At 44.5% G+C, this 16,940-nt stretch overlaps 1 long non-coding RNA gene across 1 annotated transcript; it reads right to left on the bottom strand.

Moving 5' to 3' along the window:
• Window positions 1–10,455: 10,455 nt before the first annotated feature.
• LOC142930905 (uncharacterized) lies at window positions 10,456–12,445 on the bottom strand. The gene is made up of 2 exons (XR_012946887.1): window positions 12,379–12,445; window positions 10,456–11,744 (listed from the first exon to the last, which is right to left on the bottom strand). It is a non-coding gene; the product is annotated as an uncharacterized LOC142930905 (long non-coding RNA).
• Window positions 12,446–16,940: the final 4,495 nt, after the last annotated feature.

Below are 16,940 nucleotides of genomic sequence, written 5' to 3'. Positions count from 1 at the left end.
AACGCTTCTTCCTGCCATGGCATTCTTTCATTGGCGGCTGCCACGCTGGCATCCACACTTCGCCACCCTCCATCACCGGGGCTTCAGCACCCAGGGCCACTTGCAGGATCAACTCGCCCTCTTCATCGTCGTCCGAAGATGACTGGATGAGCGCTCATCGGCTAGTGAGCATAATTCCTAAGTCTTTACGTAAGCTAGCCATACCTCACTAACAAACCACTTCTGATGCCAGTGCAGTGTATGTCAACTGAGGCGCACACACACTATTGTAGGAGGCAACGCGTTTATTAAACAATTCACTGTACACCGGGTTCTGCTGCAAAGTGTGGCTAACTTATTCTAGGCTGCTCACTATGTGCATGTCTGTTAACTAGCTTGATCCCCGAATGAGCCGCGAATCCCCCTCCCGCTCCCTCTTTATCCCTTGGCCCCGGCCCCGGCCCCGCCCCTTGCTGTATCAAGTACGGCACCCCCGCTTCCGGCCACGTGTCCTTAACTCGTCCAATCGGGACACCGCTTCAGGTCACGTGCCCTTAGCTAGTCCAATCATGGCCCGCTTCCGGTAACGTGCCTTAGCTCGTCCAATCAGGGCACCCGGTGCTCCTCCAGCACTGGCTGGCATGACCCACAGAGACATCTAACTGTGTCTTTACACTACTATAGAGTCAGTAGTTACTACTACAGTCAGTATATACTTCTATTTAGTTAGTAGATACTACTATCGAGTCAGTAGATACTGCTATATAGTCGATATATACTATTATAGAGTTGGTAAATACTACTACAGTCAGTAGATACTACTATAGTCAATATATACTGCTCAATTTTGATTTGAAGCTTTCGTGTCTGCAGGAATCCATACTCTTTGGTTCTTTCAGTAAGTCACGTAGGTATAATAAAAAAAAATCACGACGTTTCGATAGCAACACAAGCCATCATCTTCTGGTGAAAATTGCGACAGCTGCGATGTCTGCTGTGAACAGCACAATATCTGCTGCCTTGTAAATAGAAGATGTTACCAGCAAGAGTTTGTATACGTTTTTGAGAACAAAGGTAGCCAAAGTAGTATTAACGGGGCATTATAGTGTAAAGGTAATAAATAGCGTGGCATATTAAAGGAAATGAACTTAGATTAGCATGTTGGATTATAATGCAAAGTTAATGAGCTTCCATAGCACATAAGAGCTCAGATTAGCATGTAGGATTAGCATATGTATTTTGATAAGAGAAGCATATAAAAGTTAATTTTAAAAATTAGCAAGTTAATGTCAGTCTATGTGTAACCAAGAATAGCATGTTAAAATTGATGAGAAAAGCATGTCAAAGTCAATGAGCAAAGTTAATGAGAATATCATGTTAAAGTCAATGAGAGATGAGCAAGTCGATGTCAGTCTATGTGTAATAAATAGCGTGCTATGTTAAAGTTAATGAACTTAGCATAAGAACGGCTCGTACCCGGTCCAAGATATGTTGTTTCGTTTCCCCAAGGTACAACTGAGTTTGTAGACCCCAGGGTATTGCATGTCAGGAATGACATCCTTCACATATGGGATCAGATCACAGATTTTGTGTACCGTATTGAATTGGACCTGGATGTTGTGTTTGTTTAGGATTTTGGCAATCTTTTTGGTGACACCTGCTACAAACTCAGCTGTACCTGCGGTGGCAGTTACATTGGGGAAACGAAACGACATATCTCAGACCGGGTACGCGAACACAAGGCAGAACTGATACGCGGCAGAACCAATTCCCCTGCCGTAGCTGACCATTGTTATAATGCTGTGGGCTCACACGATATTGTTTTTTCCGAGACCAAGGTGCTCTGCAAACCTTCGGGTTACCTTCAAAGATTTGTACATGAAGTTATCCAGATATACAAACATAGAGACAACTTCAACCGAGAAGATGGGTTTAAGCTGAGCAACCACTGGAAGGACGTGATTAACCAGCGCAGCGACCAGCTTCCGCAACCTGGTCTGACCAGTCTTCCTCTCGCAGCGCAGCAGCCAGCTCCGCAGCAGTCAGCCTCGCAGTAGCGAGCTCCGCAGCAACAGAAAACTCCGTGGCAGTCAGCTCCGCAACAGCGCAGCTCCGCAGCGGCGAGCTCCGTAGCGACGAGCTCGGTAGCGACGAGCTCCGCACCCTAACGTGTTAGCACGGCCATCGTTTGGATCGCTAACACAGCTGATTTTGTCAAACATGGACATGCAACCACCGGCATGACTGCATTGACTTGCTCATCTCTGATTGTCTTTAACATGATATTCTCATTGACGTCACTCATGTACTTTTACCTGCTTTTCTCATTAACTTTAACATGCTACTCTTTGTTACACATAAACTGACATTAACTTGCTAATTTTTTCATTAACTTTTACATGCTTCTCTCATTAAAACACATATTCTCTCTCTCTCTCTCCCGTGAGCCGTTCTTATGCTAAGTTCATTAACTTTAACATACCACGCTATTTATTACACATAGACTGACTTCGACTTGCTCATCTCTCATTAACTTCGCTCATTGACTTTGACATGCTTTTCTCATCAACTTTAACATGCTATTCTTGGTTACACATAGACTGACATTAACTTGCTAATTTTTTCATTAACTTTTACATGCTTCTCTCATCAAAATACATATGCTAATCCTACATGCAAATCTGAGCTCTTATGTGCTACAGAAGCTCATTAACTTGGCACTATAATCCATCATGCTAATCCAAGTTAATTTCCTTCATCATGCCACGCTATTTATTACCTTTACACTATAATACCCCATTAACACTACTTCGGCTACCTTTGTTCTCAAAAACTTATGTAAACTCTTGCTGGTAACAGCTTCTCTTCACAAGGCAGCAGACATCGTGCTGCTCACAGCAGACATCGTGGCTGTCGCGATTTTCACCGGAAGATGATGGCTTGTGTTGCTATCGAAACGTCGTGATTTTTTTATTTCTACATACATGAATTACTGAAAGAACAAAAGAGTAATATATACTGCTGTCAAGTCGGTAGATACTACTATAGAGTCAGTAGATACCACTATAGTCAGCATATACTGTTGGAGAGTCGGTAGATACGACTATAGAGTTAATAGTTACTACTATAGTCAGTGGATACTATTATAGAGTTAATAGATACTACTCTAGAGTCAATAGATACTATAGATTCAGTAGATACTACTGTAGTGTCTTGTAAAATCACTCAAGACTGACACGTTGTAACAAGTCACCTGCTTATACTTTATTAACCTATTCCGCACCAATTGTAGGCGCTCCTATCGCTATCTGTACAGTCACTTCTGTTAACTAGTTCCCACTCTTGGTTACGTTACACCTCACTAACCTGCACACAGCAGCTCTTGCTCTCAGCAGCTCGGCACTCAAGGCTTCGCACACAGCAGCTCTCACCCAAAGGCTTCCACACAGCTCTCACACAGAAACTTGTACACAGCAGCTCTCACACAGAGGCTTGCACAAAGCAGCTCTCACACAGAGGCTTGCACTCAGCAGCTCTCACACAGCTTCTCACACAGAGGCTTGCACTCAGCAGCTCTCACACAGCCTCTCACACAGAGGTATGCACTCGGCAGCTCTCACATAGCTTCTCACACAGAGGCTTGCACCTAGCAGCTCTCACACAGCTTCTCCACAGAGGCTTGCACTCAACAGCTCTCACACAGCTTCCCCCACTCCACCGCTGCCCTCGCCTACGTTACCTGGGACCCACTCACTCATCCGTCCCAGGCGGGGGGATCAACCATCATTTTGCGACTCGTGATGGTTGAGGTCCGTTCACGGCTTGAACAGCAGCAGCGAAACATCTTCTCTCTCTGGTCCCCAGCAACACGAACTCCCGCTCCGCTCTCACACATGTCCTTATATCCCCCTCCGGTGTCAGCGTGCAACTCCGGGCCGACCTGGTCTGCACCAGCTTCTCTCCCAAATTAGGTGGCGGTTTGCCCATGCAACCTCATGTTGCACACGCGCGCACGTGTTTGTCCTCGGTTGCCCTCGGCCAATAGTGTGTGCCACGTATTATACCAAACTACACTACTATAGTAATTAGACACTACAGTATTTACTACTATAGAGTCGGCAGATACTGCTATTGAGTCTGTAGAACTACTAATACTGCTACAGTCAGCAGATACTACTATACAGCGAATAGATACTACTACGGTCAGTATATACTACTATAGAGTCAGTAGCTCCTACTGTGGAGTTAGTAGATACTACTATAGAGTCAGTAGCTCCTACTGTAGAGTCAACAGATACTACTACGGTCAGTGAATACTACTACAGTCAGGAGATACTACTATAGAGTTAGTAGATACTCCGTAGTGTTAGTAGTTACTACTATAGTCAGTGGATACTACTATAGTCAGTAGTTACTACTAAAAGGTCGGTATATACTACTGTAATAAGTCCAACTGAGTCGCAGACATTCTTCAGAGGCAGCATATTTATTCACAACACATATAAACAAAAGGGGTAACTGCCCCTTTAGCAGATACAGCCTAGGGTGGTGACCACCCAGCTAACTACACTACCATACAGAAGTTACGGCTACGATGGACCGGACCCTCACTCGGGTCTCAGGCCACGTGTTGGTGTCTCTTCAGATGTAGGATGTGGAGCTTCCAGCTTGTAAAATGAAGAGACCCCGGTCCCTCCCAGGGACCCACCTTATATCCTCCCTGGCCGAGGGCGGAGTCGGCCCCGCCCACCTTCGCGAGCGTTCCAGCTCCCTCTCGATCCATCTCCATAACTCTCCCTGGACATGTGATCACCCCCTAACCCCCCAACTGGGGGCCTTTCTATGAACACTCCGGATCACTTGCCTACGGGGTCAACCAGAATGCCATGGCCCAGGGCAACCCTGTCTCTGGGCTGACACTCTCCGGCTCCCCCCTGTGGGAGCCCACACTGCACGCCATGCGTGGTGCCCACGCTATCCCAGTGCTCACCAAGGCCCGCTAGGGCTGGTACTACACCCACCTATGGGGTGTACGCGATGACGGTGCATCGCACGCCGTGCTCTGCTAGAGCTGGCCTTACCCGTCAAAACACATGATGCTGTCCGCGACGTAAGTACATCGCACGCCATGGCCCTCCCGGGCCGGCACCACACAGTGACTTCCACAATGTCACTACACTACTATAGAGTCGATATATACTGCTGTAGAGTTTGTAGATACTACTATAGAGCCAGTAGATAATAGAGTCAGTAATTACTACTATTGTCAGTATACACTGCTGCAGTCGGGAGATATGACTATAGAGTCTGCAGATACTACTAAAGTGTGAGTAGATAATACTATCGAGTTAGTAGTTATGACCATAGTCAGTGGATACCACTATAGAGTCAATAGATACTACTATAGAGTCAATAAATACGACTATAGATCAGTACATACAACTATAGTAGTTAGACACTAGAGTATTTACTACTATTCGAGTTGGCAGATACTACTATTGAGTCCGTAGAATTACTACAGTAGATACCACTATGGTCAGTAAATACTGCTACAGTAAGTATATACTACTATACAGTCAGTAGATACTACTACGGCCAGTAGATACTACTATAGAGTCAGTAGCTCCTACTGTAGAGTTAGTAGATACGACTATGGTCAGTAAATACTACAAGTCAGTAAATACCACTATATAGTCAGTAGATACAACTGTAGCATTAGTAGTTACTACTATAGTCAGTGGATTCTACTTTGGAGTCGGTGGATACGACTATAGAGTCGATTGATACTACTGTAGAGGCAATAGATACTACTATAGAGTCAGTGGATAATACTAGAGTCAGTAGATACCATTATAGTCAGTATATTCTGCTGCAGAGTCGGTAGATACAACTATAGAGTCTGCAGATACTACTATAGAGTCAGTAGATAATACTATCGAGTTAGTAGTTACTACTATAGTCAGTGGATACTAATATGGAGTCAATAGATACTACTATAAAGTCAATAGATACGACGATAGAGTCTGTAGATACTACTAAAGTCATTATAACTACTGTAGGGTCAGTATTTACTACTACAGAGTTGGTTGACACTACAATAGAGTCGGTAGATACTACTATAGAGTCAGTAGATGTTACTACAGTCAGGAGACACCACTACTATCAGTAAATACTGCTACAGTCAGTAGATACTACTATAGAGTCACTAGATACTACTACTGTCAGGAGATACTACTATAAAATCAGTAAATACTACTGTAGCATTAGTAGTTACTACTATAATCAGTAGATACTACTATAGAGTCAGTAGTTACTATTATAGAGTCAGTAGATAATACTAGTCAGTAGACACCACTATAGTCAGTATATAATACTGCAGAGTCCGTAGATACAACTATAGAGTCTGCAGATACTGCAGACTCTATACTGCAGACTCTATAGTTGTAGATACAACTATAGAGTCTGCAGATACTATTATAGAGTCAGTAGATACTACTATAGAGTTAGCGGTTACTACTATAATCAGTGGATTCTAATATAGAGTTAATATATACGACTATAGATTCAGTAGATACTACTATAGTCATTAGATACTAGTGTATTGTCAGTATTTACTACTATTGAGTTGGTTGACACTACTGTAGAGTCGGCAGATACTACTATAGAGTCAGTAGATACTGCTACAGTCAGTATTTCCCACTACTGTCAGGAAATACTGCAACAGACAGTAGATACTACTATACAGTCAATAGATACTATTACTAACGTCAGTAGATATTACTGTAGTTGAGTAGGAAGGTGTGCTGGGGAAACTGCGCGAGTGTATTGATCACACGGACAGTGTGGGGTTTATCTGGGGTCAGCCTGAGAAGACGGCGGAAACAGTGGGGTCGTGTTAGGACAGCCAGGTGAAGAGGCTGGGGTGATGAGGTAACGGTCGGGCCAATTAAGCCAGAAGGGCTGTGATTGGTTGGTGCTGTTGCTGGGGCCGAGGAGGCGTCGAGGTGTCTGGAAAAAGGCAGGTGGTTGAAGACGCGAGGCGTGCGGAGGCACGCGGACCAATTAATTAGCGATAATCAGAATGGGGATAAATTGGGGGGAGACGGAGAGAGAGGGGGAGATTGGAGTTGGGAGCTGTGCGGTGAAGACGTGGAGTTCGGAAACAGAGTTTAGAAGAGAGTTGGAGCATGGTGACAGCGAAGCCGAAGCAAGAAAAATCAGTTAGCAGTGGAGTGAGCATAGTGATAGCGAAGCCGAAGCAAGACGAAGCAGTTAGCAGTGGAGTGAGCATAGTGATAGCGAAGCTGAAGCAAGACGAAGCAGTTAGCAGTGGAGTGAGCATAGTGATAGCGAAGCTGAAGAAGACGGAGCAGTTAGCAGTGGAGAGACCGTAGTAATAGAGGAGCTGGAGACGAGGTGTGCGGAGACAGAGAAGTGAGATTGGGTTTCGCTGTGTGCGACGACCCTGTATAGCGGAGGAGCTGAGGAGGATAGCCAGCAGTGGAGAGAGCGTAGGGATAGAGTTGAAGACGTGTGTGCGGAGCAGAGCAACGTGATACTGGGAACCAAGGTGGTGAGCGAGATGGGCGAAGCACGGCGAGCAAGCCGTGGTGTCCAGGATACGGTGGAGTGTGGAGAACGTGTTCAACGATGAAATAAAGAAGTGGTTGAAGAAAGACAAAAGTTGTTCGTGTAAAGTTCAACCACTACAGTACTATAGTCAGTAGCTACTACTACTACGGTCAGTAGATACTATAGATTCAGGAGGTACTACTGTAGCGCTAGTATATACTACTACGGTCAGTAAATACTACTACAGTCAGTAGATATTTCTATAGAGTCTTTAGATACTACTACAGTCAGTAGGTACTACTGTAGAGTTAGTATATACCACTATGGTCGGAAAATACTATTACAGTCAGTAGATACTGCTATAGTGTCAGTAAATACTGCTATAGTCAGTAGATACTACTATACATTCAGTAGATACTTCAGAGTCTGTAGATACTACTAAAGAATCGGTAGATACTACCATAGAGTCGGTCGATACTACTAGTATAGAGTCAGTAGTTAATTCTACATTCAGTAGATACGACTATAGAGTCAGTAGATACTGCTATAGAGTCAGCAGATACTGCTAAAGAGTCAGCAGATACTACTATAGTCAGAAGATACTACAATAGAGTTAGTAGTTACTACTATAGTTACTAGATACTACAATAAATTCAGTAGATACTAGTATATGGTCAGTAGATACTGCTCTCCCTCTTGGACCTCCTCCCCTTTACGCCGGGCTGCCGCCGATCGAGTCATTGGCCTCCCCGCACCATCATCCTCTCTGTGGGACATGGCTCGTGGCTGGCTCTCCACCGCCTCACGTTATTCTGCCTCCCACCCGCCACGTAAACCACCACTCGCGCTGCGGGGGCTGCGGGCGCGCGCACAACCGGACCTGCTGCCCACCACGTGCACGCGCAGCCACCCGTACCTGTTGCTCACCACGTGCACGCACTAAAAATAGCGCAGCTGCTGCGCTAGCGCTAGTGCAGGTAATGAGTTACTGCGCAGCCTCACTCACCCCCACGCTTAAATTACTAGGTAATGGCTTACTACGGGATGCAGCCTCACTCGTACCCACGCTCAAATTACTAGGTAATGGCTTACTAAGGGGCACAACCTCACTCGCCCCCACGCTCAAATTACTAGGTAATATTCGCGCGTCGCACCGTGGAGCGTTATCGTCGCTATGCGGACACTGTGTGAAGCGCACCGTGTAACCACGTGCACGAGCGCAAGCACCACGGGTGCAATGGTGAATTAATTATGATAGGATGCACGCGTTAATCCTCGGTGCAAACACAGTCGATGGCTTTATGGCGCGCTAATCCCCAGTGCAAACACAGTTCATGGCCGGATACGCACGCTAATCCCCAGCACCACAGCGAACTATTGATAACAACTCGCACGTTAATCCGCTGTTCGCACCTGCACGCGAATGTCCACGATCGTTTATGATTGAATACGCGCCGATCGTCACACTTATGCACCCACACCACATCCACGCTCTCTCCACAGCCACAGAAATCACGCGGCGTCGTTGTTCTATGCTAAAGTTTATTACTGGCGCGACTGCAAAAAAACCCCACGTGGCCCGGAGCCAAAACCAAAAACCATCCACCGAGCAGCGTCTCACCTAGCTGTGCCCAACCCTCCTCACCTATCTCTTAGCCCTCTGTGGGAGCCCTCACACTATCCCTCACCTCTCTTACGTGCTCACGATTTCTCACGGACATGCTGGGAGTTGGAGGGACGAGGGTCCAGGAGGTCCCTGCCTGGGTCGTGTCCGAGCTGCGCTCGTCAGCGTCACCTGGACGCTCGAGCGGCTGGAAGGCTGACTGCGTCGCTCGCTGACTTGAGGAGAATAGGGCTACGGTTGTCCTCTTACCCCCTTTTATACCTTCCCACATCAATAAGATCCCTGGCTAAGCTGGGTTACCCTCTCAGCTAATTGGGGCGCTTCCCTGCGTGCCTCAGCCTTCTTTTGTTCCTTAGCTCGCTCGCTGCCCCACCCCCACTACTGGATTCAGACCCCCACTATGCCCCCTAGTCCATTTTCTACACGCCTGCCCTCCTCCTCGTGCTCTCCCCCGCTGCTGCTGGCTGGGAACTTTGCCCCCCCCCCCAAGGCCCCCCTTCCCCTGTGCTGGGTGTGTTCTCACCGCGGTTGCTCAGTGAGCTCACCGTGGCCATACAATTTTAAGTCAATTGCGGCCTGGGGGGGGGGGGGGGTCTGCCAATTTCCTGGCCCTGGGAAACCGTGGAAAACCCCCACGAGGGGGGCTCTCGGGTAAAAACCGAGGGGCCAGGTGACCCCCCACGAGGCCCTACGTGGTGCATGTGTGTGTTCATAGGGGGGTGCGTGTGTTCGTGTGGGGGGTTTGCGAGGGGGTGGCAGCGCTGGCAGAGTGGCTCCATGGCTGTGGCACCACAATACTGCTATAGAGTTAGTAGTTACTACTACAATCAGCATATTCTACTATAGAGTCGGTAGATACTACTATAGAGTCAGGAGATACCACTGCAGTCAGTAGATACTACTATACAGTCAGTAGATAGTACTATAGAGTCACTAGACACTACTATAGAGTCAATAGATACTACTATAGAATCAGTAGATACTACTGTAGCACCAGATAGTACTGTATAGCCAGATACTACTATAGAGTCACTAGATACTACTCACTCTATTTTATGTAGGGTGTGTTGGTATATATGCCTATGCGGGGGTAAAAATATTTTTTGAGGGGGGACGACAATTTTCGGAAACCTTTCAGATCAATTATTTACCCCCCACATTCTATTACTTTTTGATGCAGGGCTTCTGCATGCCTCTTATCATTTTGTTGACAAACAAATGGACAGACAAACGGAACCCATAGTATATGTGTGTATATATGTTCTGTTTTTAAGAGAAGACAAGTTTTGAAATTTATTTTTCCCCTGGACAATGCTGGGTACTTCTCGCTAGTATTCATTTAATGGCGAATCTCTTGTCACTGTCCAGCAATAGTCTGCAAGCATTGATGGGCTTCATTGTTGCAATGTCCCGGTGAAATCGCTCGCCATTCTCGTCGCTTACCGCTCTGCAGTTCAGTGTGGAAAGAAATCTAGATGAGAGTGCAAAAAATGTATCTTTAGTGACATGTTGCAACCAAGGATTTTGTATGCCTTGATGAGGTTTTCCACCAACTCCCAGTAGTTGCCTGCCTTATTGTTTCCTAAAAAATGTGTTGCCAATAACTGGAAAGCTTTCTGTGCCGTCTTTTCGTTGCCACGCAGTGCACTGTCAAATGCATCATCTCGAAGTTCACGAATCTGAAGGCCAACAAAGACACCTTCCTTTATCTTAGCTTCACTTAACCTTGGAAGTATTCCACGGAGGTACTTGAAAGCTGCTTGTGTTTTGTCCATGGCTGTGACAAAGTTCTTCATCAGATCAAGCTTGATGTGCAAGGGTGGTAACAACATCTTCCTTGATTCAACAAGTAGTGGATGCTGAACACTTTTTCTCCTAGGCTCCAATGACTGTCGGAGTGTCCAATCTATCTTCATGCAGTGGGAATCTCTCGCACGACTATCCCATTCGCTGAGAAAACAGCAGCAGTACTTTGTGTATCCAGTCTGCAGACCAAGCAAGAGAGCAACACCTTCAAATTGCCACAAAGCTGCCACTGATGTTGGTCATAATTTATGCACCTCAAAAGTTGTTTCATGTTGTCATAGGTTTCCTTCATATGGACTGCATGACCAAGTGGAATTGATGGCAAAACATTTCTATTATGCAGCAAAACAGCTTTAAGACTCATCTTCGATTAATCAATGTACTGTATCCACTCATCTGGATCATGAACGATGTTGAGGGCTGCCATCACACCACACCATCAATGTTGTTGCAGGCTACAAGATCACCTTCCATGAACAAGAATGGGACAATATTCTTTTGACAGTCACAGAACATGGAAACGCTAACATCACCTGCCAGGAGATTCCACTGTTGCAGTCAGAAGCCCAACAGCTCTGACTTATTCTTGGTTAGTTCCAAATCCCTGACAAAGTCTTTCTGTTCACCTTGTGTGGTTCAGAGGAGCAGGATGGGAGAAAATCTGGGTTATGTGACCTTGATCGTTCAGGACCAGCAGTTTCATCCTCTTCCTCGTCTGACTCAAGTGATAATTATTCTGGTGCATCAGGAACCGGCGGTCCTTCTGTTGCACAGTCGAAAAGAAGGACGTGGACAGGTGCTCCAAATCGAGGGCAAACACATTTATTGTGGTTAATCTGTAAGATGCAACAGCACTTGTGTCACATACAGCAATTCTTGAACCGAGTCGCCATTAACCATGTGACTGATGTACCAGTGCCGTTAATCAAATACAGTTTCTCTTAAGCCCAATTCTACTACTGATAAACCATATTTGTCTTTGACAGTAACCTTTGCACTTCACTATTCGTATATTACTTTAATCCTAAGCTGTATGTCTATCTATACCATCGACTTATATCGGTATCTTACACCCATTACCTGTACTGTATGTGTACAATATACGTACTGTACGTGTCAGCATTGTACCACTTACGACTATGCATGTGTTCTATTCTCAATAGCATTGCAAATAGTCATACTCTGGGTGCATGGGCATGGTTATAGACTAAACAGTATTAGGGTTAGATAATTACAATTACAGTATGTAATTACAGTGCATCATCCTTTACAATGCATAGTGCTAAAACCCCTCCAATTGAATATATCACAAACTAACAATTCAAAGCCAAGCTTGAAGTCTAGAACGAGTCTAGAACATTTCTATAACAATCAAAAACAACATTTGGGTACTTTACCTGTAAGATGCAACAGCACGTGTGTCACACAGCAATTCTTGAACCGAGTCGCCATTAACCATGTGACTGGTGTACAAGTGCGGTTATTCAATAAACCTGCCAGCCACCTACAGGCCCATCTCAGTCATCACATGCTGCTGTACACATGCATTGATGCACTGCACAACACATCAGGACTTTCACAGAACCACACTTTAATCCCTTGCTGCACAAGGAAATAATTAAAAGAGAGGTCCATTCCTAATGTGCCACACTTCTCCGTGGGGTACTGGGCGTATAGCTGATGGAATGTTTGGATAATGCACAGTCCACTTTTTCTTCTTTGACACACCTTTCCCAACTGGAGGTGCCATGCAGAAGTAACAATTGCTGATATGTTCTGTTGACTCTCTCCAAATCATTGGCACTGCAAAAGGCATAGATTTAATTTTCCTGTTCAACCACTGTTGAAGATTTGTTGCACAAGTGTTGTAGCATATTTGTGGGGCCCACATCTTGTCCTGATTTCAAATTTGCAGCCAAAATTAAGTTGATAGGCTTTCTTAACCAAAGTGCTCTTTGTGATGCAAAAGTCACTTCACTACAAACGGCAGAAGTTATCTGCTTTGTTCACACAACTATGAGGCATCTCTGCTCACTTTGGCTAAACAGAAATGTGTCCCTTTGCAACATCAAACACTGACAAGTAAGAGAGCACGACACTGTATGATTTCTAGAGCTGATATAGGGCAATTTGTTCAGCAGAGGGATGTAAGCCTAGTTATGATTGCATCATCCATGACTTCTAGGAATAACATGATGCGATTAATATTATGTATTATGCAAAACCAGGTTCAGATTGCATCATTCATTGTTTTGCTCAAAAACAAGTAGTGTCCAAACCCAGTCATAGATTTATTCATAGATCCAGTCAAAGAAGTATTTTAGTCATTTCTCGTTTAAATTGAGATCCCTTCCCTTTATAACTCACTTATCCTCCGCCATTCCCAAGTCAAGGGTCGTATATACTGACCCAGTAGGATATATTGAAAAATAGAGACAATAAACAATTTTAAGCATAATTTTCATTCTCAGTGACCAAGAATTAGTAAAGTTGGACTACATTTATTTCAGAAGCATTTTGGCTGTAGACCAGTGTTAGCAGTATTTTGCTTTATCCATAAACAGCAATTATAATAATGGAAATATTTCTATTCACATATACATTTGTTAATCTGCATCCATTACTTATTATTGAACATTTTCAGTAGCCGGCCCTTAAATAAAAAAGTTAGGCAAAAATTCCCTAGCCAAGCTTGCGGACTATGTACCGACTGGGTATCAGCAGAGAGAAATTGTTCTTATCCAGCAACAGCCCCACGCCATCCCAATGTGCTGGTTTATTGACAATGGTCACAGTTACGTCCTCGTTATTCCAGGTTGCTCTGGTCACCTCTCTACTGTTATGTTGCCACCAAGGAATAGTACTGTATACGATTATACTTATTATAAATTGTTAACCTCGACGGTAATTTCATGAAAATATCAGAAATGTACTAATTCAGCTTCATTCAACTACATTTCCTCCATATACCTCACTGCTTCAACAAGCAATTGTATGGTATGGTTTGCATCTCCAGTGGTTGTGGCGAACCATTGGTAAAAAATCCACATTCCCATGACGGGTCAGGTTTTCTCTTGTGGTTTGCCAGCTGTCTGGGTTTGACTTGGACATCTATCTGGGTTTGACCTGGAGAGTGCAAGAATTGGCATATCTACAGGTACCAATAAAAAAATCCCCCCTGGGTTAGTTGCTGGATAGTGAAATAGTCCAAACACAATTGCAATTATTTTGGGCGGCATCATATTGAGCAGGTGCTTATTATTGGATCTCTGTTTATGCCCGGATGTAGCTCAGATACATTATTGAGTTCCTCATTAAGTTCCATTATATATCCATGTTTTCACATTATTATGGGCTGCTTATGAGCCCTTGAGCAGAGAGGCTTCTGGTGAAATGCATTTCACACTTTCACGATGGCATAAAGCCACGTGTTGTGAACTACTCGGGCCTGGTCTTCGCGAGTTATCACAGCACCAAGGGGTGGCGAGGGTGGATGTTGGGCCAAGGCACTGGATCTCGGGGGCTGTCACGAAGTTCTTATCAGGCACAGCAGCACACTGCCACTCTTGGTCATGCTTATAAGGCAGACCTCGCTTTGCGCGACCCAGTAGAATGCTGATTTGTTAGCGCTCGTTGTCCTGGAGAAATGTAAGATTTTTAAAATATCTACAACGCACTCGCCCCCATCATTCGCTCAGCCAATGAGAGCGAGTTACGCTCTAAGCCTCGCGATTCGTTTATCACGATTCGTGGTCATGATAAAACATAAAAAAAATATTTTTTGTGTTAATCAATGTTATCAGAGTACATTGATCAAGGTGAAGACTCACGAAACCAGGATAGAGTCTCAGGCTCCAGATAAAAGACATCTCACGGCTGACATTTTGACTCGGGGCATCACAAAAGACCCTGGATTGGGAGTACAGCAGCTTCATCCTCGTCTTCCACCGTTGCCTTGGAGTATTTCACATTCCAAACGCTGGAGTTGAACCTCATATGGTTGAAATTAAAGCAAGTTTTAAAATGTTCCTCGAACATGTTGCTTCTGTGTTGGCTTTTTTAATGTACGTGTGTGTGTAGCGTTTTATATCTTCAAATATTTATATCAATTATTATCGCGTCGTGGAATTACCAGGATTTGCACCAACAAACACGTGTGAAAAATAAGTTGTTACTAGATATAGATTTTATGAAATATATTATACATTGTGTGTTCATAAATAAATAAATGCGGAACATTTCCTCAATGGGAAATACGTATTATGCATGTGTAATGGCAGTGCGGAGCGAGGGCGGGACGGTGTGTACCCCCGGGACCATAGTTACTAATGGACGAGCTAATGAGGATTAATGAGACGGGATCCAATGGCGGGGAGGTGTAAGAAGTGCGGGGAGCGGCAGGGCCAAGTGCGGTGACGGGGATTGAGGAACAGGGCGTGGCCGGACCGGGCGAGGATAAATAGCAGCGTGAGCGGAGGCTTGGGGCTGCTTGTTGTGGGGAACTACCACCGTCGTCGTTGCCTGGCATCGAGTCGTCTCTCCATCCGTCTGCGAGCTGTCTTGAGATAAGAAGCTGTGTGTCTCAGAATAGAGTTGTCTCATCACCCAAGAGGACGGAGTCACTCGCGATTTCTTGTTGAGTTGTCATTGGACTGTATGCTTAATAAATGTATAGAAGACAAGACGGTGTCTCTAGAGAGCTACATTACATATGTATGTTGAATTTATTTCACACTTTTTGATTTAAAGCTTTCGTGACTGCAGGGATTCATATTCTTGGTTCTTTCTTACTGTGGTTTTCACACCTGATGATGATTGCTTGTGTTGCAGTCGAAACGTCGTGAGAATTGTATTGTTTTATATTTTTTATTATTTTATTGTTTCCCTTCTACGTGACTTTACCGAAAGAACCAAGAATATTATTTCACACTGTCCGGATATCAACTGTGCTACAGCAGAATGCACTTGTGAGTACAGTACAAAAAAACTTATGGTATTAATAATTTTTATTTCTGAAACAATGCTTACCATCTTTATTATTCTTAGTGCTAATTCAGATACCCCAATAAATCCCTCATATATTGCTCATACGAAAGAAACCAGGCGGTTGGTAGGATCTTTATTGATTTTGGCATAGCTGACATCATTAAGTAGGTCCTGAATTTTGTTATTGTATGTGGTTTTGTCCATGATGACAGTGACATTGCCCTTGTGGGCTGAGAGGATGACTGTCATCTCTCCTTTTTAGTTGAGAAAGCTCAAGTCCGCTCATCCTTGCTGATGTTACTAATAGGTATCTTAGCGTTTTTGAGGATTGCAGCGATTTCCGATCTTGCCGGGTCTGCAGGAATGTGTCCCAAACGCTTTAGGACGACGTCGACCTGGGCAATGATATCATCAACTGGAATGTGTTTAGGGGTGACTCCGAAATTCAACCTTTTAGCTAGAACCGATTTTAGGCTGTCAGAAATTGGGCTGTTGCTCTGATTGATGACAATCTTATCACCATCTAACTTTTTAATGTATGGATCTGGCTTCTTCTTGGAAAGGAGATTGAACTTGGCAATCAGGTTTTCTTTGCATTCAGCTTACATTTACAAGCACATTTCTTACATTGACATGCTAATCTCTCACAATACAATGGCCACCCCCCCCCCAGCTTCGTTTGTCAAGATTTACTCGATCTTACATTTACATGCAAATTTCATCTCTAGCCCCTCCCACTGACCCTTGGGCTACACCCATCCCAAACCTTTATAACTCCTTACCTTAGCAGCGCTCCCACCATATATTCTCATCAGCTTTTCCGCGATATTTCTCACCTGATGACGATTGCTTGTGTTGTGATCGAAACGTCGTGATATTGTTATATTTTTTTATTTGATCTATCTACGTGGCTTTACCGAAAGACCCAAATAATACAATATTATTTCATACGCATGTAAAGATCCAATCCCCC

This window comes from Petromyzon marinus, chromosome 45 (genome assembly GCF_048934315.1).
Source record: "Petromyzon marinus isolate PM22_M1 ecotype Great Lakes invasive population chromosome 45, UKy_Petmar_22M1.pri1.0, whole genome shotgun sequence".
In the NCBI taxonomy this organism is placed as follows: Eukaryota; Metazoa; Chordata; class Hyperoartia; order Petromyzontiformes; family Petromyzontidae; genus Petromyzon; species Petromyzon marinus.
The sequence above is the reverse complement of the archived record's forward strand: the minus strand, read 5'-3'. Positions and strand labels throughout refer to the sequence as shown.